Source organism: Apodemus sylvaticus, chromosome 3, assembly GCF_947179515.1.
Source record: "Apodemus sylvaticus chromosome 3, mApoSyl1.1, whole genome shotgun sequence".
NCBI classification, from domain to species: domain Eukaryota; kingdom Metazoa; phylum Chordata; class Mammalia; order Rodentia; family Muridae; genus Apodemus; species Apodemus sylvaticus.
Window position 1 is genome coordinate 124,109,636 of NC_067474.1, and position 27,286 is coordinate 124,136,921.

At 39.8% G+C, this 27,286-nt stretch overlaps 1 protein-coding gene and 1 pseudogene across 3 annotated transcripts in view; both read right to left on the bottom strand.

The window, feature by feature from the left end:
* Nucleotides 1-27,286, bottom strand: part of Zfyve9 (zinc finger FYVE-type containing 9) — a 158,827-nt gene that overhangs the window by 108,559 nt on the left and 22,982 nt on the right. The gene's annotated exons all lie outside the window — the stretch shown is intronic.
* Nucleotides 14,123-26,082, bottom strand: LOC127680333 (40S ribosomal protein S7-like; annotated as a pseudogene).

Genomic DNA, 27,286 nt, shown 5'->3' on the forward strand with positions numbered 1-27,286 from the left:
AACTACAATTGAGAAAATGTCTCTCCATCAGATTGTCTAGTAGACAAAAGATCATTGAGTATTTTCTTGACTGATGATTTACTATTGCAAGTGCCATCACAGCTGGAATTAAGAAATCAGTCTGCGCAGAGAGTAATTCTATTCCTTCATGACCTCTTCTCCAGTGCCTGCCTCCAAGTTCATGTTTGATTTCCTGTCCTTACTACCATTCATAATGTACTGTAAGATATAAGATGAAATAAAATCAGCCCATAAGAATGGTAGGTAATGCACCATAGGTATTTCATTACAGACTTTTGAAGATTCATTAACTAATTCACTAAAACAATCGTGTGAGAATAAGCAGTAGTGTGAAGAGGAAGTCATCCCTGTAAGGGCTAATTTGTTTCCTTCACCTCTTCCCAGCCTTCTCCTCTCTCTTATCATGATCTTTTCTTTTTAAAGATTTATTTATTATTATATGTAAATATACTGTAGCTATCTTTAGACACAACAGAAGAGGGCATCACATCTCATTACGGACGGGTCATGAGCTACCATGTGGTTGCTGAGATTTGAACTCAGGACTTTCGGAAGAACAGTCAGTGCTCTTAACCACTGAGCCATTTCACTAGGCCCTCTCACCATGATCTTACTGATGTCCATGAAGGTGATCACCATAGAAGTTTGGATATATAACACAGAAGTTGTCTGGACTCTAGTTTTTGTAATTGGAAAAGATTTGATCTGCTGTTTGCCAGACTCAATAATAACAATGTTAAAGGATTACTGACCTTCAGCAACAGCTCATTTGGCTTCCCAGCACCCACAATATCTACTAGGAAGTTATGCAGTAAACTTAGAATAGAAAGTTTATAAGGTCTGTGGCATATACGATTTGAAAGCTGTTTGTTAAAACTAAGAAGGAGGTTCTCTGGGGGTGGTTTGAGAGATGAACCACCTCTCTCAATGCAATGGTTAAAAGCATCGACTGCTGTTCCAGAGTGCCAGGGTCTGGTTCCCAGCACCCATAGCAGCTCATAACTGTCCTTAATTCTAGCTCCAGTGGATCTGCTGGCTCCAAGGGAACAAGACATTTATGTGGTAGACATACTTACATGCAAGTAAAATATGAATAAACATGAATAAAAATAAATATTTTTGAAAATTAAGCCCATATTATTTGTTTAGGATAAGAAATAATTCATAACAATGAAGGTTAAAAGACTGTAAATGCCACAAATAATGCTTCAATTCATTATCTGATACCTCCTCCAAAATATCTTACTGCATACTCTTATACAAAAATAATTTTATCATAATAGAGAAAAATACCTAATTGTTTTGTATAACAGGTCTAATGAAAGTTAATTTGTATTTTGGAAACTAGTGTGTATTCACTGTATAAAATGAGTGTCATAACAAAAAATACTTCTCTGCATGTTCACTGCAGGAGATAATACATAATAAAACAACAGCAAGCAATTTCTTTTCAATGACTATAACTGTTGATTCATAAAGACACCATTTACTTTATATAACAACAGGTCCTTCTGAAATACAAAGTTAAGAAGAAAACTACTACCTTACTAGAATGTCCTCAAATATCATTTTTACCCACTCTGTATATCTCTGGCTGTCCTGGAACTTACTATGTAAATCAAGCTGACCTTGAATTCATAAGAAATCTACCTATTTCTGCCTCCCAAGTGCTAAGATTAAAGGTGTGTGCCACAGAAAGTTATCAAATTGAGTTTAAAAGTTTCCTGCTGATATTTTTATTGTCAAACAACTGTTTTCCCTCCAAAAGAATTAAGTCTGTATCCCAGACATCTCTCACTGCCTAAAAACAGTGGATCCATTAATGAAGTATACTGAATATTACTGGTTTTTTGTTTATTTTAATTAGATATATTCTTTATTTACATTTCAAATGTTATCCCCTTTCCCAGTCTCCCCACCCTGAAAACCCCCTAACCCATTCCCCTCTCCCCTTGCTCACCAACTCACCCACTCCCACTTCCCTGTCCTGGCATTCCCCTATACTGGGGCGTCTAGCCTTCTCAGGACCAAGGGCCTCTCCTCCCTTTGATGTCCAACAAGGCCATCCTCTGCCACACATGCAGCTGGAGCCATGGGTCCCTCCATGTGTATTCTTTGGTTGGTGGTTTAGTCCCTGGGAGCTCTGGGGGGGGGGTACTGGGTGGTTCAAATTGTTGTCCCTTCTATGGAGCTGCAAACCCCTTCAGATCCTTGGGTCCTTTCTCTAGCTCCTCCATTGGGGATACTGTGCTCAGTTCAATGGTTAGCTGATAGTGTTCCTCTCTATATTTGTCATGCACTGGCAGAGCCTCCCAGGTGACAGCTATAACAGGCTCCTGTCAGCAAGCACTTGTTGGCATCCACAACAGTGTGGGTTTAGTGACTATATATGGGATGGATCCCTAAGAGGGGCAGTCTCTGCTCCATATTTTGTTTTTGTATCTCCTCCTGTGGGTATTTTGCTCCCCTTTCTAAGGACCAGAGTATCCATACTTTGTTCTTCCTTCTTCTTGAGCTTCATTTGGTCTACAAATTGTATCTTGGGTATTCCAAGCTTCTGTGCTAATATCCACTTACCAGTGAGTGCATACCATGTGTGTTCTTTTGTGACTGGGTTACAAATCATCTCACTCAGGATGACATTTTCTAGTACCATCCATTTGCTTAAGAATTTCATAAATTCATTGTTTTTAATAGCTGAGTAGTATTCCATTGTGTAAATGTACCACATTTTCTGTATCCATTCTTCTGTTGAGGGACATCTGGGTTCTTTCCAGCTTCTGGCTATTATAAATAAGGCTGCTGTGAACATAGTGGAGCATGTGTCCTTATTACATGCTGGAGAATCCTCTGCGTATATGCCCAGGAGTGGTATAGCAGGGTCCTCCAGTAATATTATGCCCAATTTTCTGAGGAACCACCAAACTGGCTTCCAGAGTGGTTGTAACAGCTTGCAATCCCACCAGCAGTGGAGGAGTGTTCCTCTTTCTCCACATCCTCGCCAGCCCCTGCTGTCTCCTGAGTTTTTAATCTTAGCCAGCACCTGCTGTCTCCTGAATTTTTGATTTTAGCCATTCTGATTGGTGTAAGGTGGAATCTCAGGGTTGTTTTGATTTGCATTTCTCTGATGACTAAGGACTAGGACGTTGAACATTTCTTTAGGTGCTTCTCAGCCATTCGATATTCCCCAGTTGAAAATTCTTTGTTTACCTCTGTACCCCATTTTTGGTTCTCTGGAGTCTAACTTCTTGAGTTCTTTGTATATATTGCATATTAGCCCTCTATCAGATGTAGGGTTGGTAAAGATCTTTTCCCAATTTATTGGTTGCCATTTTGTCCAATTAACAGTGTCCTTTGCCTTACAGAAACTTTGTAATTTTATGAGGTCCCATTTGTCAATTCTTGATCTTAGCGCATAAGCTATTGGTGTTCTGTTCAGGAAAATTTCCCCTGTGCCCATGTGCTCGAAGTTCTTCCCCACCTTCTTTTCTATTAGTTTCAGCATATCTGGTTTTATGTGGAGGTCCTTGATCCACTTGATGCTTTTAGTGCAGAATTCTATCAGACCTTCAAAGAAGACCTAACACCAATACTTTTCAAACTATTCTACAAAATAGAAACAGAAGGAACACTACCCAACTCCTTCTATGAAGCCACAATTACACTGATACCAAAATCACACAAGGATCCAACAATGAAAGAGAACTTCAGACCAATTTCCCTTATGAATATTGAGGCAAAAATGTTCAATAAAATTCTTGCCAATTGAATTCAAGAACTCATCAAAATGATCATTCACCACGATCAAGTAAGCTTCAACCCAGGGATGCAGGGATGGTTCAATATACAGAAATCCATCAATGTAATCCACTACATAAACAAACTCAAAAGAAAAAAACACATGGTCATTTCATTATATGCTGAAAAAGCATTTGACAAAATTCAGCATCCTTTCATGTTAAAAGTCTTGGAAAGATCAGGAATTCAAGGCCCATACCTAAACATAGTAAAAGCAATATACAGCAAACCCGTAGCCAACATCAAACTAAGTGGAGAGAAACTTAAAGCAATCCCACTAAAATCAGGGACTAGACAAAGCTGCCCTCTCTATATATATCTATTCAATATAGTTCTTGAAGTTCTAGCTAGAGCAATTAGATAACAAAAGGAGGTCAAAGGGATACAAATTGGAAAGGAAGAAGTTAAATTATAACTATTTGCAGATGATATGATAGTATACTTAAGTGACCCAAAAAACTCCACCAGAGAACTCCTACAGCTGATAACTTCAGCAAAGTGGCCGGATATAAAATTAATTCAAACAAATCAGAAGCCTTCCTTTACTCAAAGGATAAACAGGCTGAGAAGGAAATTAGGGAAACAACACCCTTCACAATAGTCACAAACAATATAGAGTATCTTGGTGTGACTCCAACCAAACAAGTGATCTGTATGTCAAGAGATTCAAGTCTCTGAAGAAAGAAACTGAAGACCTCAGAAGATGAAAAGATCTCCCATGCTCATGGATTGGCAAGATTAATATAGTAAAAATAGCCATCTTGCTAAAAGTAATCTACAGATTCAATGCAATCCCCATCAAAATTCCAACTCAATACTTCATAGAGTCAGAAAGAGCAATTCTCAAATTCATCTGGAATAACAAAAAGCCCAGGATAGCTAAAACTATTCTCAACAGTAAAAGAACTTCTGGGGGAATCAGTATCCTGGACCTCAAGCAATACTACAGAGCAATAGCGATAAAAACTACATGATATTGGTACAGTGACAGGCAAGTAGATCAATGGAATAGAATTGAAGACCCAGAAATTAACCCACACACCTATCTTTGACAAAGGAGCTAAAACCATCCAGTGGAAAAAAGACAGCCTTTTCAACAAATGGTGCTGGTTCAACTGGTGGTTAGCATGCAGAAGAATGCAAATCGATCCATTCTTATCTCCTTGAATATTACTTGTTAGTATGTCAAAGACAAAACTTCCTGAAATGCAAACTTCCTTTCTGTGAAAAAAAATATGACAATATCCATAAAGTTAGAGTAATCCAACTTGCATGCCTCTATAAGTTCTTAGATATTTTTAATTGTTTAAAATATTTATTCTTTTAATTATGCATGCATGAGTGTGCGTGCACAAGAGAGCTAGCACCACTGAGGCCAGAAGAAGGTGGATCCCCTGGCACTGAGTTACAGGTGGTTGAACTTGGGTCCTTTGTGAAAGGCAGCAAGTACTCTTAACTGCTCAACTATCTCTTTAGCCCTGTGAAAATTCTTAGGAGCCTAATTTAGCCTTGTACAGAACCACTGGAACTAATAAAAATAAAGACTAAGAACATCATAATCATGGTATTTTCAGAATAGGTAAAATTCTTGAAGATTATCTAGCAACACATCTAAATATTACATTATATAATATGAAAATTATGTGCTTAGAAAGAAAAAGTCCAAAAACACAAGTTCTGGAGCTCAATAAAGAATGAAGATCTGTTGCTATCTTCAAGAGACTGGGGTTAGAGATGTAGCTCAGAAGCACACGTTTGCCTAGCACTCATACGCCCCGGGTTTGATTATGAGCAGCACACACAAACACTGAGAAGCCTGCACATGCTCTTATACACTCTAAATGAGAATAGCTAGTAATACTAAGAAACAGATTTATATCTGCCAAGTAAAGGACTAAATAAAACGCCATGGATGAGGTAAACTAATCAATATGAAAATAAGCAAAAGCTAGCTAGCTAATTAAAGATCTTAAATAAATTTAATTCTATGTTAATGGTCAGAGCCTATGTGCATATCTATGATTATTTTTACTGTATTTCTAACACAAGAGGCAGTATAGTTGCATAATGGTTAATCTCTTGTTTGTAATGGCTACTAGACGAGGACCCAGGATGCCCGCTACTTCTGGGTGTTTCTGAGGGTGTTTTAGGATGAACTAACATTTGAACTGGTGGTTAAGTAAAGCAGACTACCCTCTCACATAACTAGGTATCTATCTTTCAAGCCACTGAGAACCGAGAGGAGGAGAACAGAGGAATCTGTGTGTGTGTGTGTAACTTGCCTTGCTGTCTTCTGCTTTGAACTGGGACTTTCATGATTATCATCCAGTACCAGACTATACTACTGCCAGCTTTCCTGGGTTTCCAGACTGCAGACATCAGACTGTGAGGCTTCTAAGTTTCTAGAATTATACAAGCAATTCCTTATTTATATGTACATACATATCTTTTTTTTTTAATTGGCTGGCCTTAAATTCACCATATGGCCCAGGATAGTCTTGAATTCAGACACTTATCACTATGCATTAAATAAGTGTTTTCTTAGTGATTTCTTGAGTGTTCTTAGGTGTGTGAACATCATAGAGTTCTTAAATTAGTATAGCTTGGATGACTCATTTACCTGGTTAAATTCTCTCAACTCATATGAGTTGCTCCTTATTTTCCATTATCTGTGGTACAAGACTCTTATATTAGGTGTTTCTTATCTAATAACAACACTTAGGAATGACTTTGCATTGTTCATATGCCTCTCTCTCTCCCACTCCTGCTGGAAGATGAACTGATTAAACAAGCCCTGTACTGGGTTTGGTGGTACAAACCTTTAATCCTAGCAATTGGGGAGGCAGAAGCAGGCAGATTTCTGTGAGTTTCAGGCCAGTCTGGTCTTCGAGGCCAGCCAGAACTACATAGTGAGACCGTGTCTCAAAAAACAAAACAAACAAGAAAAAGAACAAGACCCATGAGATGTCTTCATTCTTTGTAACCCAGGGCATGCATGACACAGTACTTAGCAAATTCTATATGAATAACCAAATCAAGTAAAATTAAAGACTCTATGTTCTATGTTCAATAATTAAATTCAAGGTACATTATTTTGTCTGTCCTAAAAGATTAATACTTCTGACAATCTGTATATTGGAGGGGAAAAAGAAACATAAGAACAAACAAATTAAATATTTGTACTGTTGAGACCTGCCCCACCAGCATAGTCGTAGCCATTTTGTCCCATGCCCACCAGCTATTTCATATTGTTGCTGTAATATGCCTGCCAGTATTGATGCAGAAGAATAACTTGACTCAGAGCAGGGTCATGCTGACCACATCTCCTGTTATGTTCTGTATGTCCTGAAGTTTGCTAGTCTTAAGAAATTCTACAACCATAAGCTTCACTTAGGGCCCATCAAATTAAAGATCAATATGAATTGCTACATTTAAAATAGCTTGAGTCAAGGGCAACCACACTGCAGAGCTTCTAGCATCTGCCTATAAGCATCTGCTCACTGTGGGGTTTGTGGTTCTTTTCCTTTATAAGCTGGCCCTAAGAAATGTTTGGGGTTGCAGCTTCCAGCCCCCTGAGTCTGGAGCTATGGCAGTGACCTTAGGGTGTGTAGGTCAATAAACCAGTCCTGTGTAACTGAGATTGGTGTCTGAGTGGCTTGTGTGGCAATTCCTGAACCTCAACAAGAACCTAACATAAAACAAAAATAAAATACAGCAAAAAAAATGCAGTGTGTGTGTGTGTGTGTGTGTGTGTGTGTGTGTGTGTGTGAGAGAGAGAGAGAGAGAGAGAGAGAAAGAGAGAGAGACTGAGACGTAGATTCAAAGAACAAGTTGTAAGGGTAAATTCTTTCCTTCTACTACAGGTGCCTAGCAATACAACTCTAGCATCATTACCCACTGATTTATCTCACTGGCACCATTTGTCTTAAAGAAATATTTGAATAAATATAAAAGAATAATAATTTAACTATTAGATTCAAGTTTAAAATAACTAAAAAGTGGAGTAAATCCAAAAGTCAAGTAAGCAGGAACAATTTACAAAATGAAATAAAGCTTAAGACCTCATTTTCTTTTAAGTAAATTTCAATGTCTTCCAGGTGGTAGCGGAGTATGCCTTTAATCCCAGCACTTGGGAAGCACAGGAAGGTGGATCTCTGTGAGTTCAAGGCCAGTGAGGTCTATAAAGAGTTCCAGGACAGCCTAAACTATACAGAGAAACTAAATCTCAAAAACAAAACGAAACAAAAACAAAAACAACAAAAAATTAAAGTATTAAAAAATACATACACACACAAATTGGGAATCTCCTGATAGCTAATGTTTGGATGACAAACCTTTTGTTGTTGTTGTTGTTGTTTTTCGAGACAGGGTTTCTCTGTGTAGACCTGGCTGTCCTTGAACTCAGAAATCCGCCTGCCTCTGCCTCCCAAGTGCTGGGATTACAGGCATGTGCCACCACCGCCCAGCAACAAACCTTTTTTAAATGGGTCTAAAGTCCTAATTTTTAAAACTTTGTATAAAAATGGAAAAGAAAATTGAGGTTACTTGACTTTCAATTGATAAAAACCAAGCTACTTAACGTCTTCACTCTGAAACCTGAAAAGCACTGGAATAGAACAGTAACGGTGCCACAGGGTCATCTCTCTGAGAGGATAATAGAAAATAAAACTTCAAATGCAATATGGGAGAGACTTAAAAGAATCATTTAAAATTAAGAACCAAAATTCTTTTTAAAAATAAACTTCTATGGAAAATGACAGGACTAAAGATGATGTTCAGTAGGTAAAGTGCAAAAAAGCGTGAGCAGTTGCTGATGAGGAGAGAATAACAACTTCCAAAACACCAGCTGCAGATTTGAGAATAGAAAATTAAGAGAATAAAACAGAGAATTTTCTTAGTTAAATACGTGTCCTGTCCTGGTTCTGATTAATAAAATTCACATAGAACATTAAGTATCTTCCCAGTAGCTAAACTTCTTGATATCCCATCAGAAATTCTAATAAGGAGTTCAAACACTGCCCAAGTCTTCTTTCTCACAACCTTACCATAATCTGGGAGCTCAGGTAGGTGTGGCAAATCTTAGCTCCCAAATGGCTGCTAAAGAATCAGTCAGTCCACATAACACTCCTCTCCCATTTTCAAACAGTCTTGATAGGTTTCCTAAGCTGGCCTAGACCTTGCTATCCAGTCTATGCTGGCTTTGAAACTTGAGGCTCTCCTGTCTCTGTCTCTCAACTGCTCAGACTACATGTGTGTGAACCACCACCCCAGTCCAAATGATTTTGTAATGTGACTATGGCCATCTTCCAAGAGAGCTCATCTGTCTCCTTCCTCTACACCTGGGCAGACCTTTGTGCCTTCATCTATTAAGAGCTTAAGTAGAAAACACACAACTTCCAAGGCCAAGCCATCAAAGATGAACCAGCTTCTGTCTGGTCTCCTGGGAACACTCATTCTTTGAAGACAGTTATCATGTCAAGGAAACCACACAAGAAAGCCACATGTAGATGGTCTAGCACATGAGCCTTATACATGTTAATGGCAAAGCTAAAGATAACTCTAGTTTCAGTCACTGCCTGAACACTGCAGTCCATAAAGCTGCAACTTTATGAAGATCTTAAGAACTATTTGACTAAACCCAATCAATTGCTAGAAACATAAGAGATAATAATTACATTTTTTGGTGCAATTCATTATATAGGAATAGACAAATAGAATTTCAGGTTAGTAATTTGTTATTCTCCAAATACAGTATTTCAAAGTCGAAGCTTCAAGAGGGACAGGTATAAATGAAGTCTAAGTAACTGCAGTCTTTCTTTTATTAAACAATTTTGCTTGAACTTCCAACTTGAAAAACCAAAGTATGGTGGCTCACACCAGCACTAAGTTAGACTATCACAAGTTTGAGGTCAGCCTGGGCTTCCTAGTGAGTTCCAGGCCAGCCTGAGATACAATGTGAGCCCCATTTCCTTCATAATTATAGCAAGCTTGGGCCTCTGAAGGTCCAGTTTAGGAAATGTACATTATTCAAGCAAGCAAAAAGCTGGATGGGGGGGGGCACTCTGGAAAATACTTTTGAAAGTCTCATTTACCTTTCAGTGCTCCCTTCTTTCCAGCACTATTTTATTAATTTTTTTACAGACTAACACACAGAACTTGGAGCTCCTTAATGGGTATCTGCTATATACCCACCCCACCCCTACCACCACCCCCACCACCACCACCGTGTTGGTTAGAACATGCTTGGCCCAAGGAGTGGCATTATTAGGAAGTGTGGCCTTATCTGAGTGGGTGTGGCCTTGTTGAAAGAAGTATGTCACTGTGGCGTGGGCTTTGAGAACCTCCTCTTAGCTGCCTAGATGTCAGTCTTCTCCTGGATGCAGTCAGATCAAGATGTAGAACTCTCAGTTCCTCCAACTCCATGCCTGCCTGGACACTGCCATGCTTCCTGCCTTCAGGATACTGGACTGAGCCTCTGAACCTGTAAGCCTGCCCCAATTAAATGTTGTCCTTTATTAAGAGTTGTCCTGGTCATGGTGTCTGTTCACAGCAGTAAAACCCTAACTAAGACACTTTGTTTAAAAAAGAAGACAGTCTATATAAAGTTACAGTTCCCAGCACATAAGAAGTTGCACCTACAGCAGTCCTAACACCAAAGCAAAATGCTAAGCAAACTGAAAACTCAACAACTCTTCTTAGATCCATAAAAGTGAGATCACAAGCAAAATGACTGCTCCCAAATTTGGAGAAAGTCAGGTGAACACAGAAAGTCACAAATTACATAAGTAGAAACTCATAGGCGCTAGGCAGTAGTGGCACACACCTTTAAGCCCGGCACTTGGGAGGCAGAGGCAGGCGGATTTCTGAGTTCGAGGCCAGCCTGGTCTACAGAGTGAGTCCCAGGACAGTCAGGCTATACAGAGAAACCCTGTCTTGAAAAACAAAAACATTAAAAAACGAGAGAGAGAGAGAGAGAGAGAGAGAGAGAGAGAGAGAAGAAGAAGAAGAAGAAGAAGAAGAAGAAGAAGAAGAAGAAGAAGAAGAAGAAGAAGAAGAAGAGGAAGAAGAAGAAGAGGAGGAGGAGGAGGAGGAGAAGAAGAGAACCCAAGGTAATCCAATCACAAAAGAACACCATGATATGTACTCAGTGATAAGAGGATATTATCCCAAAAGTTAAAAATAAGCAAGTTACAATTCACAGACCACAGGAAGCTCAAGAAGAAAGAGGACTGAACCGGGGGTGCCTTGGTTCCTCTGAGAAAGGGAACAAAATATTCACAGGAGCAATACAGGAGACAAAGTGTGCAGCAGAGACTGAAGGAAAGGTCACCCAGAGACTGCCCTACTTGTGGATTCATCCTATAAACAGTTACCAAAGCCCGACACTACTATGGACAAGAAGTACATACCAAAAGGAGCATGCCATGGTTGTCTCTGGAGGGGCCCTGTCAGAGCCTTACACATACAGAGGCAGATGCTAGCAGCCAACCATTGGACTGAGCGTGGGGTCCCCAATGGAGGAGCTGGAGGGTGGTCCAGAGGAGCTGAAGGGGTTTATAGCCTCATGGGAAGAACAACGATGTCGGCCATCCAAACGCCCCAGGACTCCCAGAAACTGAACCATCAACCAAGGGGTACACATGGTTCCAACCAAAAATGTGGCAGAGAAATGCCTTGTCAGGCATCAGGGGAGGAGAGGTCCTTAGTCTGGCAAAGGCTCAACAGATGCCCCCAACAAAGGGAAATGGAGTTGGGGGTAGGTGGGAGTGGGTCTGGTGGAGGGGCATATACTTGGAGGCAGGGGGTGGGAGGAGGGGTTGGGGGTTTTCAGGGAGAGGGGAAACTGGGAAAGGTTTTAGCATTTGCAATGTAAATGAAGATTATATTAAATTATTAAAAAGAAAAAGAAAAAAAAAGAAAAGAAAAGAAAGAAACTCACAGGCAAAAACCTCTGCAAGGGAGGGCTAAGATCTGGGTAGGACAATCTGGATTGTAATGGATGAATTTCTAGAGGCTTATGTATCTCTGAAGAGTCAGAAACTCCAGATCAAAGGGCAGCCCCACACTCTTAATGAGTTTTACTTCAGGAGCTCAAACTGTAGTAGTTACAGTCAATATTATAAAGAATCCCATAAAGCTTCTGGCAAGGAAAGGAATAAAAGAACTATTTTGAAACAAGCCAATTCTTAACAAGGTCTGTCCCCTGGAGACACTCTTTTACTAGAACACAACTTGCTAGAGTTATATCATAATCTAACTGACCTGAGACAAGGCAACATAAATACCCAACTCTAACCCATTTTACCCATCTTGTCCCCTGGAAACAAGGGGAAAGTACTAAATAGCACTTATAAAGTTAACAGGTCAAAGGAATAGGTTTGCTCAAAGACTGTGGCTTAATCATAGATAACATAATGTCTCCCTTCTCTACCCCAACGTTATCATATTACTAAAGATCTATTTATAGCTGTTTCTTTTACCAAGTACATCATGTCCTGCTACCAAGAAAAGATTACAAAGCATACTGAAAGGTGAAGACAAAACAAAACACAATTTAAAGAGTTAAAGCAAGCACAGAAACCAGACTAAATGTGCCAGAAATACTGGAATTATCAGACAGGAATGTAAAACAATTATGATTAATGTAAATCTATGTAATGGCAAAGTATAAAACAGACATAGTATAAGAACAGATAGGCAAGGCAAGAAAAAAAGAAATTCAGAAAAATGTGCTAGAAAGATGGCTCAGTGTTTGTCATACTAGTATGAGGACATGAATTCAACTCCCAGAAGCATTGTGAAAAGCCAGGTGTGGTGGTACACATTTGTAATTGCGGGTAATTCAGGGTGGGGGGAGGTGGAGAAAGGCAGATCTCTGAGGCTTGTCAGGCAGCTAGTTTAGCCTACAACCAATACAGCACACATGGTAAAATCTAGACTAGCTAGAGACACTATCTCAGAAAACAAGGTAGAGGCCTGGAGAGATGCCTCAGTAGTTAAAGCAGAGATGCCTCTGCTTTCCCAGAGACACTGAATTCAATTCTCAGCAATGACATGGCAGCTCACAACTGTCTATTATAGGATTCAATGCCCTCATTTGGTGTGCAGTCATACATTCAGACAAGGCATCCATATACACAAAATATATAAATAAATCTTAAAGACAAAACAAACAAACAGTAAAACAGGTGTTATAGTGCAAGCCTTTAATCTCAGTATGCTGGAAGTAGAGGAGACAGATCTCTATGAGTTCAAGTCCAGTCTGATCTACCTAGTGGGTTCCAGAAAAGCCAGAGCTATACAGTGAGATTCTGTCTCAAAAACAAACAACATACAAGGTGGTCCATACCTGAGGAATGATACTCAAGGTTGAGGGGAGGGAGAGAGGGAAAGGGGGAGGGGAGAGAAGGAAGAGGGGAGAGGGGGAAGGGAGGGAGAGACAGACAGACAGACAGACAGACAGACATGGATGGATGGACAGGGACACAGACACCTAGCCCCAAAAGAACCTCCAGAAACTGAAGATAGAGCCAAAATCCACACTCGGTGAGGACCCACATCAGCACATCACTCAACCCTCATCAGAGATACTTTTTCTTTCGGTAGATGGTGATTACACGGAACCATGTGCAGAGAGTAAGAGACTATGGAGCACTCAGCCCTAAACGGGATGTCTTTATCACCCCTCCGCACAAAGCTCAGGGATCTGTGTAGAAGAGGAGGGGGAATAAATGTGAGTCAGATGTGGTGTACGATTATGATTCCTAGGAAACCATTTTTTCCGGACACAACAGGGCTGAAAGACATATGAAGTCACAGAGATTGTAACAACATGCACAAGACCTGCAAAAGTTCAAGCCAGATAAAATCCCAGCATGGAAAAGAGGAAGTGGGTACCAAGTCCCACCCCTAACCAAGAAGCTATTTACAACTGATGCCTGCTGGGAGAGGGAAGGTCAGTTTTCTTCAATGAAGTGACACTGGGTATAGGGCTCAGGAGAGGTAACCAGAACAAACCACTGCTACCATGTATGTTGGGGGGCGGGGGCGGGGGTGGGAGAGGGGTTGTTAAGAAAGAGAAAAGCACAAAATTGGGTGGGCCAGGAGTTGGTGAGAATCTGGGAGGAGTTGGTAAGGGGGAAGAATATGATCAAAATGCATTATGTAAAAATATTAAAAGTAAAATAAAATTTAAAAAGAACCAGCTAGAAATCACAGACATTCTATCAGAAACAAAAACTGCCTCTGATGGACTTATCAGAAGACATAGCTGAACAAAAACTCTCCTAAACTTGAGGATTTCTCAGCCAGAAACCTGAAAAAAAAAGGAATTACAGAAAAGAATAAATATTTGCATTAATGTAATGACAGAATTTCTTCTAATTAATGATAGATACTAAATCCACAAGTCCTGGAAGTTCAGAAAACACCAAGGCAGCTAAATGAGAAGCAACAGGAGCAGCAGTGTATGAGAGTGTGTGTGTTATAACATATCATATCTAAACTACAGAAATTCAAAAGTAAAGGAAAAAATGCAAGGAAAAAATTGTATGTTTGTTTGTTCAAGGCCAATCGGAAGGACACAGTAAACTCGATCAACCTGGGCTACAAGAGATCCTGTCTGAAAACAAATAAAACAAAGAACAGGTAAGATGTCTCAACAGGCAAGAGCATTTGAACTTAGTCCTCAGAACCTAGAGCTGAAGTAGAAAAACTGCTTCTGAGAATTGCCCCTTCCTCCACATGTACCTCCTACCCATACATACAAATAATGATAAATGAAATTTAAAAACAAAAAGAAAAATATAAATAGAGAGGAGGGAGGAAACATATTACAGAAAAGGAAACAAATGTTAAGAATTATATCCAACTTTTTCTGAACTGAAATGAGAAAGAGGGATGGTATTTAAAGTGCTGGTTGTATAGAAAGAAAGGAAAAAAAGATGCAAATGTCTAATACCAGGAATTTAAAAAAAAAAGGGGGGGGCTATCATTACATACTACTAACAATCCTAAGTCCACAAACTTGATAACCTAAATGAAAAGGGCCACAGGTTAGCATTCTGTCACTGTAAAGAAATATCCGAGATAATCAATTCATAAGGCAGAAAGCTTCTCTGAGATTCTTCATCCCATAGCTGCTTGGCCCCGTCATCTGAGCACTGTGGTACTTAGATTACTACGGTAGGGCCAAACAGGTGAAAAGAAGCTGCTCATTTCTAGGCTGAAAAGCAAAACTCGAGAACAGGGGACAGGGCACCAGTACACACCCAAGGCACACCCTCAGTGACCAAGCCCCTTTCACTAGGCTCCGATCTTCTCGCTCCTACCACTTCCCATTGGCTCCAATCCACTAAAAACTACATTTTCAACACATTAACTTTTAAGGAAAATTTAAGTTCCAAAACATAATAGGTCAATTCTTTGAAAGACAGAATCTGCCAAACACAAGAAGAGACTGAATAGACTTTTATCTAACAAAACTTACATCAATAGTTAATCTTCCAAAACAGAAAGTGCCAGATTCACTGGCAAATTCTACTAAACATGTAGTAATGAAACTATACTGACTTTCTCTAATGTTTTTCCAAAAGTAAATGCACAAGAATATTTTCTAATTTATTCTATAAGGTCAGCTAATATTACCCTAACCCCCCAAACTGAAGACATTAAAAAACAACAACAACCAAAAACTAGTATCTCTCATCAACATAAATGAAAAGATGTTGGGCAAAAATATTAGCAAACAACATAGTATAATAATCATATACAAATCCAACATAGTATAATAATTATACACAACAACCAAGAGAAATTTATCACTACCACATAAAGCTGGTTCAATAAATTTAAAAATTGATCCATGAAAGCTGGGCACTGGTGGCGCACGCCTTTAATCCCAGTACTTGGAAGGCAGAGGCAGGCAGATTTCTGAGTTCGAGGCCAGCCTGGTCTACAGAGTGAGTTCCAAGACAGCCAGGTCTACACAGAGAAACCCTGTCTCGAAAAACAAAACAAAACCAACCTGATTCATGTAAACATCATATCAGCAGTCTAAGGAAGAAAAGGGACTATCATATCAATGGATGCAGGAAAATCTATTTCTAAAATCCAACAGCTATTCATGATAAAAATTCAGAAAGCTAAGAACAGAAGAAAGGGATTGTCATTAATTTGATAATATCTACAAAAATAAAAAAATTAACAACACATTTAACTAATTATGGAAATTTAAAGCTTTATTACTAACATCAAGAACAAGATAGCAATATTTCCTCATACTGAAAGTTCTAGCTAATGCAATATAAAAGGAAAAGAAAATAAAAGGTATAAAGATTAAAGAGAAGGAATACTGTCTTAGCTCACATACATTATGACCTAGGTACAGAGCCCAAAAGGATCAAAAATATTCTAGGAACTAATAATTATAGCAAGGTTATATAAGTTACAAGGTAGTCACAAAAAGTAAATTGTTTCCTATACACCAATAAGAAACAACCAATAAGAAACAAGTAGAATGTAAATTCAAAACAGTATTATTTACAAAAGCTTTAACATTTTTAAGAAAACTACAAAACTCTAAGAAACAAAATCAAAAAACTAAATAAATGAAGAGAGACATTTCATGTTCATGAACAGAAAAACTTGGTATTGTCAAGTAACAGTTCTTCACAACATAATCTATAAATTCGATACACATTTTGAAACTATTAAACCATTAGAACATAATGCAGGTGAAAAACTGAGATGACTTTAGATTTGTCGATGACTTTTTAGCTAGGGCATCAAAATCATAACTATGAAAGAACTGATAATTTGGAATTCATCAAAACTAAAATTTTCTTAGTTGGGTCCTAGCTACATGGGAGACTGAGCAGGAGAGCACTTGAGCCAGGAATTTTAAGGTTAGCCTGGACAACAAAGTGAGACTTTCAAAAAGAATCACATTCCCTGGGAAGGACTAGAGCAGGGGCAGTATGGTTAGAAAGGTATATTCAAGCAAAGTACAAATAGAAGGAATAATAAACTCTATTGAGTTCCATAAACCATGATGGACCTATAGGATATTCACAACAACCTACTGCATTTATAAATACCTCCAAATGTAAAGTATTTATAAGGAACTAACTGAAAGCATCCTTAGTAGATGAAGCATTTGGTGTACAAGCTTGAAAACCAAAGTCTGCACTCCCTGAAATCATGCATAATCAGATGAAACCATGATGTGAATATGTAATCCAAGTGCTCCTATAACAAAAAAGAAAGGTAGAAACAGGAGGCTCTCCTGATGCTCCCAGGCCAGCTAACTTGGCATACTCAGTGGTAAACAGAGAAAGATGGAGTTTCAACCTGGAGAGATGATTCAGATAGTAAAAGGCACATGCTACCATGCCTGGAATCCCCTGGGATCTCTACTGAAAGGAGAGAACTGAGTCCTGCAAATTATCCTCTGGCTTCCACCCGTGCACTGTGGCATGCACACAGACATGCACACTGATACATGCACAAATCAATAGCTGTAAAAAATCTTTTTAAAGATTAGTTGGCCAGAGAGCTCCAAGATTCTTCTATCTCTGTTTCCCAATGGAAAGTGCGTCAAAAGCTAAAGAACAATTTTGAATTTATAAATTCTTTCCCTTTCAGTAACTGGTGGAGGATCCAGCATATTATACTCTGGATAAATATCTATGTTGGAACAAATACAGAACCCTCCTTGCTAAGATACAGGCTCCTTGTAGGAATGACAGTGTCCTCCACACATGGTATCGCTTCTGCAAGGCTTCACAATGCTGTTATACAGAAGAAGTTCTCAAATGGTTTTACTGACTCAGTTTCCATCTCCAAATATTCATGAAAGGATCTAAAGTAACCGGTGTAAAACATGCAAACCCTTCCACATAAAAAGACTGCATTCTGATTTGCAGCTCAAGGTAGCTCTGCAGAGTCTGGTAGTGTTTAGGTCTCAATAAACATAAATTCACTGTCCCTTTCAAGTCTTGTTCTAGAAATGGGGGGTGGGGCAAAAACCAATTAACCAAACAACCAACCAACTAAAACCTATCCTGAACCATTACAGGGCCCTAGTCCATGGGGTGCTTCTGTGGTGGTATCCATTAGAACTACTCATGTTTCATTCTCTGGTCTCTCTCACTACATTATTTAAGAATGAGTTCACTTCAGCACTCTAGACAGGGCTTTTGGGTCTCCTTTTCCTTAACCTGGCTAAATGCTTTAGACTGGTTACTTTTCAGGCTATCTTCTCAGGATCTAGGTTTACAACTCACTTGAAACAATGTGACAATGTGGTGAAAGAGAAACAGTACAGGATCCCTGGAGCCAGGTGGCCTGAGTGGGTGCGCTGACTCAGCCACCAGCTATGTGACTGTACATTTCCAAAACTTCAGTTTCTTTTTCTTTTTTTTTAAATGAGGATAATATCAATACTATCTAACCCACCTGGATCATAATACTGCAATATTATTATAAAATTAGAAATAAAATGGTCTACAGACATGAACCACTACCATATGAAATGTGGCTCAAATACAGTATAAATTAAAGAACAATTCACTTCATGATGACAAGAACATTTAGACTATCTGACAGGCCGGGCGGTGGTGGTGCACGCCTGTAATCCCAGCACTCTGGGAGGCAGAGGCAGAGGCAGGCGAATTTCTGAGTTTGAGGCCAGCCTGGTCTACAGAGTGCATTCCAGGACAGACAGGGCTATACAGAGAGAAAAACCAAAAAAGGAAAATCTGACAGAATCACGGCTACTTCTCCACAACCTGGGACATTCTTTCTTTCCTTTTTCTTTTTTTTTAATTTTTATGTTTATATGTGTTTTTTTTCTGAATTTATATCAATGTGTTACATGCATGCCTGGTGCCCAAACAGACTAGAGAAAATGTTGTATTCCCTGGGAATTGAACCTGGGGCCTTTGGAAGTGCAGCCAGTGCCCTCCAACACTGAACCATCTCTTTAGTTCCCAAAGCCTGGCATATTTGTTGAATGAAAAACTAAAAAGAGGGCTGGAGAGATGGCTCAGTGGTTAAGAGCACCAACTGCTCTTCCGAAGGTCCTGAGTTCAATTCCCAGCAATCACATGGTGGCTCACAACCATCCATAATGAGATCTGACACCCTCTTCTGGAGTCTCTGAAGACAGCTACAGTGTACTTACATATAATAAAATATCATATATATATATATGTATATATATATATGTATAAAATCTTTTAAAAAAAAGAAAAGAAAAACTAAAAAGAATGATAGAAAATGATAGAGCACTCCGTATTGACCTTATCCAAATACAGAAACATCTACATTTTAATTTCCTTCTTTGTAAATGGTGTAAACTACTACCCACTTCAAAAAGATTGCTGTGGAGACTAAGAGAATGATACCCATAGAATACAATATAATGAATACTTCTCTCCTTGTATCCTTCCCCTAAGTATATTTAGAAATTGATTGAAAAGAACAGCTAATAGTTAAAAACCAATGGGTACTGATTCAGATTCTTTCAGGGTCAAAGAACTACCATCTTTATTTTTAATAAGTCAACAGTTTGAAAAGACTACATGAATCCCATGAGGCTGTGTTAGGCCATAAAATAAGCTACGAATACTTTAAAGATTTAAAAATCATATAAAATACATGTTTTTTAATCATAGCAGAATACAATTTGAAATCAGAAAAAAAAGGTCTGAGAAATTCCCAACATGTGAGGTTTTTGTTTTGTTTTATTTTGGTTTTGAGATATAAAATTCCATGTGTCCCAGATTGGCTTCAAATTTACTATATAGCTGAGGATGACCTGGAACTTGCCCCTGTTTCCACATCCTGAGTACTGAGATTATTAAGGGTGGACCATTCTGGCTGATTTATGTGGTGCTGGGGATCAAACCCTGGACTTTGTGCATAGATAAGGACTCTACTGACTGAACTAGAATCCCCAGTCTAACATATGGAAATTAAACAACATACAAATAGACAAAAGGTCAAAGAATAAATTTTGGGGCTAGAGGGAGCTCAGTAGTTTAGAGTACTTGCTACTCTTGCAGAAGCCATGGATTTGGTTCCCAACACCCACATGGTGGTTCACAACCATCTTCACTCTAGTTAGGGGATCCAATACTTTCTTTTGTCCTCCACCGGTACCAGGCATGTACTTGGTGTACATATACATATATATATATACATACATACATACATACATACATACATACATACATACATACAAGATTCACACACATAAAATCTAAAAAAATCCCAAATAATAAGTGACATGGAAAATTATCAAAGACTTTGCTATGAATAAAAGTACAAATGCAGGTGCTTGAGAGCTGGCTCAGTGTTTAAGAGCATGGCTCTTCTTCCAGAGGACTCAGGTTCAGTTCCCAGAAACCACATGGTGGCTCACATTTATCAGTAACTCCAGCTTCAGGGGATCTGATACCCTCACAAAGACACACATGCAAGGAAAATACCAATGTATATTAAAAATAATATGCACTTAAAAGTTATTTATGGCTGGGTAGTGGTGGCACATACCTTTTATCCCAGCACTTGTAAGGCGGAGGCAAGTGGCTTTCTAAGGTGCAGGCAAGCTTGATTTACAGAGTCAATTCCAAGACAGCCAAGGTTACACGCAGAGTGTCTTGAATAACCTAACTAACTAAACTGCATGAATGCATATATGCATACATACATATGCATACATACAAACAAAGAAACAAATGCAGTAATCCTAAAACTTATAGGGTATATCCTAAGCTGTACTTTAAAAAAGTATAGCTAAAAATATCTTGGCAGGGAAGGGGGCAGGTGAAATAGTCTTACTATGCAGACCAACCTAGGTTGGCCTCGAACTCATAATATTCCTACCTGAGACTATGAAATGCTGGGATTACAGGAATGCACCACATCTGGCTTACTTACAGTTTTAAAAGATTTCAAATAATAATTTAACTTTCTACCTTAAAAATTATATAATGAGGAAGAAGCTAAACCAAAACAAACATAAGGTACTGATAAATATTAAAATAAATAAAACATAAAATACAAGAAAATTAAAAAACAAAATTTGAAAGATTTTTACAAGGGGGGAGCCTTTACTAAGACTGATAAGAAAGAGCGAAGACTCAAGTTAATAAAATTAGAAATGAAAGTAGAAACATTACTATTAACCGTATGGAAGTAAAATGACTTGAACCTGGGCAAAATGGATAAATTCTTAGAAATACATAAGCTTCAAAACCGAAGCAGAAATCTGAGTCTGATGAGATGGATCAGCTGGTAAGACACATGAAGCCAAACCTGAAACTCTGAGACAATTACACAGAGAAACTACAGTAGAATGAGAAACTGAAAAGCAATAATGAAAAAAAGACCAATAACCTGCTAATGAGTACAAAGTTTCTTCCAGAGATAAAGGTGTTCTAAAATTAGAAATTGTAGTGGTGATCACTGCATAGCTCTATAATATAATAAAAACTGTTAAAGTGTACACTTTCAAAGAGGCAAATTTTATGGTACATACATATCTCAAGAAACTTGTTTAGGAAACAAGAATTAATGCTATAAATTTCAACCTGATAGTAATATGCTTGTTCTGCTATATCTATCAGCCTACTATATAAATAATTTCAATTAATCTTCTATTATAGGATGAAAAAAAAGCATCAAATGGTCCTCTCTGTGGGCAGGGGGCTGTGATAGGTAGCTTGGTTTCTGGTTGAACTAGGTTGGAAACCCTTGTCAAGCAACAGTAGGTGCTCCTAGACACCAGGCTCCTGACACAGGGCCACAGCTCTCTGAAATTCTGTGGCCATCAGAACCCTCCACAGGTAGAGGACAAGACTACAGATCATGTAGCTTCAAGACAGATCTCCATTTTAATGAGGCACTTAAAAAGGCCTGGAGGCTTAGCCAATAAACTACCCTTCCCAGACACTCCTCCCAGCAAAAGGTATTTAACCTCAGGCCCGCCCTGCCAAAGTGGGGTACGGTTTCATGACAATAAATGCCTTAAAACCACGGACTGTCTCTTTTCATCGGGATCCGCTGTGGGGAGCAATGGTCTTCTCCCACTGAGCCTTTCTAAAATCTCCTGCAGGAGGCCCGCCCTGGGCTAGATACCGCCCGAGGGCCCCCACTCCATTCTCAGGCTCCCAGTGGTGCCTGGGGTGCTCCAGAGCCTGAGAACCAAAGGCCTCGGCCTCTCTGCAGGGGCGGGACCCCCGCGACTCTCCCCATCCCCGCCCCCAGCCTGCTCCGATAGGTTCCCGGACCTCAGACTATCGGAGCAGTGTCTGGCTTCTCATAGCCCATCCACCCTGGCCGTGGAGAAGGGTAAGAGCAGTCAAAACTTCTGGCGTCCTGCCTCCTGAGCGGCCCAAGCCCTTAACCCAGCACCTCTCACAGTCAATAAATTCATTTCTTAGAGATTGTGTGTTTTGCCTGAATGTATTTTTGTGACCCACATGTATGCCTTGTGCCCACAGCAGTCTGGGAGAGTCTAGGATCCCATGGAATTGGAGTTACAGATAAGCCCTCATATGGGTGAGCCCTTATGTGAACCCTCAAATGGCTGTGAGACTGGAACCCAGGTCATTTGTAAGAACAAGTGCTGTTAACCACTGAGCCATCCTGCCAGGCCCAAAATAAATTCATTTTAAGAGCTAAAACCCTATTATTTTAAGGAAAGTATATATTTTTAAAATATTTATAACATGTAAGATTAACTGAAAAACTAAAAATTTAAAAACCTATTTTCAAGAGAGTATATATGTATGTTATACACATATAAGTGAAGGTGCCCTCAGAAGCCAGAATAGTCAGGTCCCTATGGAGCTGGAGTTACAGGTGGCTGTGAGTTACCTGAACATGAAAGCTAGGACCCAAACTAGGATCCTCTTCGTGTGTAGTATAAGCTCTTTTACCAGAGAGCCATTTCTCCAGCTCCTAAATTTTATCTATCTATCTATCTATCTATCTATCTATCTATCTATCTATCTATCTATCTATCTATCTCCCAAGTGCTGTGCCCTCCTGGTCCCCCCTGAAATCTTTCTGCCCATACCCCCCTCCCCTCTCCTCCAGTAGCCCCCTCCGTGTCTTGCCCCCACCCAGGCCCATCAAGTCTCTGCCAGATTAGGCACATCCTCTCCCAATGAGGCCAAACAAGGCAGCCCTGTTAGGGATGTCAGTCAGGCTATAGTTTTAGGGAGAGCCTCCACTCTAGTTGATGGGGGACCCACATGGAGACTGCGCTGCAATCTGCTGCATATGTGCCTAGAGCCTCATTCCAGTCCATGTATGGTCTTTGGTTGGTAGCTCAGTTTCTGAGAGCTCCCAGAGATTCAGGTTAATTGACTGTGGGGTTACCATCCCCTTCAGGGCCTTCAATCCTTCCCCAAACTCTTCCATAAGACTCCCTGACCTCTGCCCAATGTTTGGTTGTGGGTATCTGTGTCTGTTTCAGTCATCTGCTGGAAAGAGCTTCTCAGAGGACAGTTATGCTGGGCTCCTGTCTGCCAGTATAACAGAGTATCATTAATAATGTCAGGGATTGGTGCTTGCTCATGGGATGGGTTTCAAATTGGGCCGGTTACTGGTTAGCCATTTCTTCAATCTCTGTTCCATCTTTGTCCCTGCATTTCTTTTAGACAGGACAAATTTTAGGTTGAAAGTTTTGAAGGAGGGTGGTATCCTTATTCCTCCGTTGGGGGTCTTGCCTGGCTACAGAAGGTGGACTCTTCAGGTTCCATGTCCCCATTGTTAGGCATCTAAGCTAAGATCACATGCATTGATTGATTCCTGGTAGCTTCCCCTATCTGGGGTCTCTGGGACTTCCTAACAATTCCCCCTACCCTACCCCACCCTTTGACAGCTGCAGATTTCCACTCATTCTCCTGGCCCTCTGGGCCTCTCTCCTGTCTCTCTCCATATCTGATCCTGACCCCATACTCCTTCCCCTCCCCTCTCCCACCCACTTTCCTTTCTGCCTCCTATGACTATTTTGTTCTCCCTTCTAAGTGTGTGATTCAACATCCTCACTTGGGTCTTACTTCTTGCTTAATTTCTTTGTCTGTGGAGTATATCATGGGTATTCTGTGCTTTTTGGCTAATATCCACTTATCAGTGAGTACATACCATGCATGTGTTTAGGGTCTAGGTAACCTCACTCAGAATGATATTTTCTAGTTTGGATTTGCCTGCAAAATAATGTCCTGTTTTTAATAGCTGTGTAATATTCCATTGTGTAAATGAACCACATTTTCCATATCCATTCAGTTAAGAGGCTTGTTTCCAGTGTCTGGCTATTATGAAGAAAGCTGCTATGAACACAGTGGAACACATGTCCTTGTGATTTGGTGGAACACCTTTTGGGTATATGCCTAGGAGTGGTGTAGCTGGGACTTCAGGTACAAGTATTTCCAATTTTCTGAGAAACCACCAGATTGATTTCCAGAGTCATTATAAAAGTTTGTAATCCCACCAGCAATGGAGAAGTGTTCCCCTTTCCCCACATCCTTGCCAGCATCTGCAGTTGCTTGAGTTTTTGATCTTAGCCATTCTGACTGGTGTCAGGTGGAAACAGGGTCATTTTGATTTGCACTTCCCTGATGACTAAGGAAGGATGCTGAGCATTCTTTAAATGCTTCTCAGTCATTTGAGTTTCCTCTGTTGAGACTCCTGTGTTTAGCTTGGTAGCCCTTTTTAAAAAAAAAAATTGGGTTATTTGGTTTGTAGGAGTCTAACTTCTTGAGTTCTTTATATATTTTGGATATCAGCCCTCTATCAGATGTAGGGTTAGTGAAGATCTTTTTCCCAATCTGTCAGCTCCTATATTGTCCTATTGATAGTGTCCTTTGCCTTACAGAAGCTTTTCAGTTTCATGAGGTCCCATTTATCAATCCTTGGCCTTAGAGCCTGAGCCTTTGTGTTCTGTTCATGAAATTGTTTCCTGTACCAATACATTCAAGGATATTTCTTCTATTAGATTTAGTGTATCCGGTTTCATGATTTTATGTTTAGGTCTTTGTGCAGGGTGATAAATATGGATCTATTTGCATTCTTCTACATGTAGTCATCCAGTTAGATCAGTCCTATTTGTTGAAGATACATTCTTTTTTCCATTGTATGGTTTTGGCTTCTCTATCATACGTGTGTGGGTTCATTTCTGGGTTTTTGATTTGATTCCATTGATCAACCTGTCTGTTTCTGTACCAATATCATGCAGCTTTTATCACTATTGCTCTGTAGTACAGCTTGAGGTTAGGGATGGTGATTTCTCCAGAAGTTATTTTATTGTTCAGGATTGTTTTGGCTATCCTGGGTTTTTTTCCCCCCTTTGGTTTTTTGAGACAGAGTTTCTCTGTGTAGCCCTGGCTGTCCTGGAGCTCACTTGTAGACCAGGCTGGCCTCGAACTCAGAAATCTGCCTGTCTCTGCCTCCCAGAATGCTGGAATTACAGGCATGTGCCACCACCGCCCGGCTATCCTGTTTTTTATTGTTTGTTTTTCAATATGAAGTTGAGAATTGTTCTTTCAAGGACGATAAAAATGTGTACCCCTTGGTGGATGGTTTAGTCCATGGGAGTCTTGGGGCATCTGGGTGGCCGAAGTCATTGTTCTTCCCATGGGGCTGTAAACCCCTTCAGCTCCTCTGGACCACCCTCCAGCTCCTCCATTGAGGACCCAATAGTTGGTTGCTAGCTTCTGCCTTGTATGTGCAAGGCTCTGGCAAGGCCCCTTGTTTTCCACGTTATTCTGCTGTGCTTTGTCTAAATGAACCTTTATGAGCTGGCTGCCATCCAGTTTCACACGGATCCCTTTACCCACAATTTCACTTGAGAAGACCAAGTCCTCAAGGATGGCGTCATGCACTGCTGTCAGGTGCAGCTTCTGGGGATACTTCTGCTTATTTTTTGTATGGCTTTTCCTGGTTGGTTTGGGCAGAATCCTCCTCTGAGCAATGAAGACTACATGCTTCCCACTGAATTTTTCTCCAATTCACGAACTAGCCAGACTTGGATGTTCTGGAAAAATTTAAGCTGAGGAACTGGTATAAAAATTAAAATTGTTTTCTGACCACCAACTTCAATATCTTTGGCTACAGTGATGTTGAGTTCCTGCAGCTGCACCTCGAGATCTGAGTCCATCTCCAGCTTGAGCAGTGCCTGAGAGATGCCAGACTCAACTCGTCTGGCTTCTCACCATTGGGCTTCACAATCTTGGTGTTTGAGCTGAACATGGCTTTGTCCTTATGGAGTGCCTGCTTAGAAAGAGCTGATGAACTCTTTCAATATGAAAGAATAAGTAAAAACAACAACAACAAAAACCAAACCCCCTTCCTCCACAAACTACTTTTGGTCATGGTATTTCATCACAATTATAGGATTCCTAAGACAGAGATTATTACCAACCAGTGGGTACTGCTCTGACAGACCTCACCATGTCATTTTGAGGAAGGCTGTGGAAGGTGTTTGGAACGTTGGGCTAGAAAAGCCTGTAAGTACAGAGCCCAGCAAGCTGTTCTGTGAGAGCTTGAAAGAATCAATCGTAAAGCAGAATAGACAATGGAGGCCCAGCTTGTGAAGTTTTAGTCGTTCTCAACCTGTGGGTCCAGACCCTTTTGGTTATATTACAATTAAAAACAGTAGCTGAATTATAATTATAAAGTAGCAACAAAATAATTTTATGGTTGGAGGGAGTCACTGCAACACGAGGAACTGTATTAAAGGGTCACAGCATTAGAAGGCTGAGAACCACTGAACTAGAACAAAGTACAGACTAAAAACCATTGCTTTTGGTCATGGTATTTCATCATAACTACATAAACTCTAGCTAAGACAGGAGTTGAACTCAGGTCCTCACAGTTAGATTCACTGAGCCATCAGATTTTGTTGTGCATGCCTATAATCCCAGTCCTAGGGGACAAGATAGGAGGACTGCTGCTAATTTAAGGCCAGCCTGATCTACACATTGAGTCCCAGGTTAACCAGGGCTATACAGTGAAGCCTTGTTTCAAGAAAACAAACAGTACATAAAAAAATAAATATATTTAGAAGCTAGTTCCCATAATAATCACCCTGGACAGCCAAGAAAGAAGTTGGTTTTACACTAGTGTATTAAATGTATGATTCAAACTCCCACTCCTAATCCCCCAAATTGGACTTTGTAACTAATTTCTAAAGCATTTTGAGTAGTAAGTCACAAAAATGTCATGCTGATTCGACTAATGGTATTTTTAAAATACTACAAATAATACTTAAACAAAAGTAACATTTTCGCTGACACCATTCTTACCAAACTATAATAAGAAAACTATTCCAGGGAAACATCTATACTTGTCATTAAAGAAATGCCAGAAGTACAAATAGAACCAGAAAATGGGCTGATTTAAAGTAGCTAGCTCAAAAGGTACATATTCCCAAGGGTAATGTGACACTTGACAG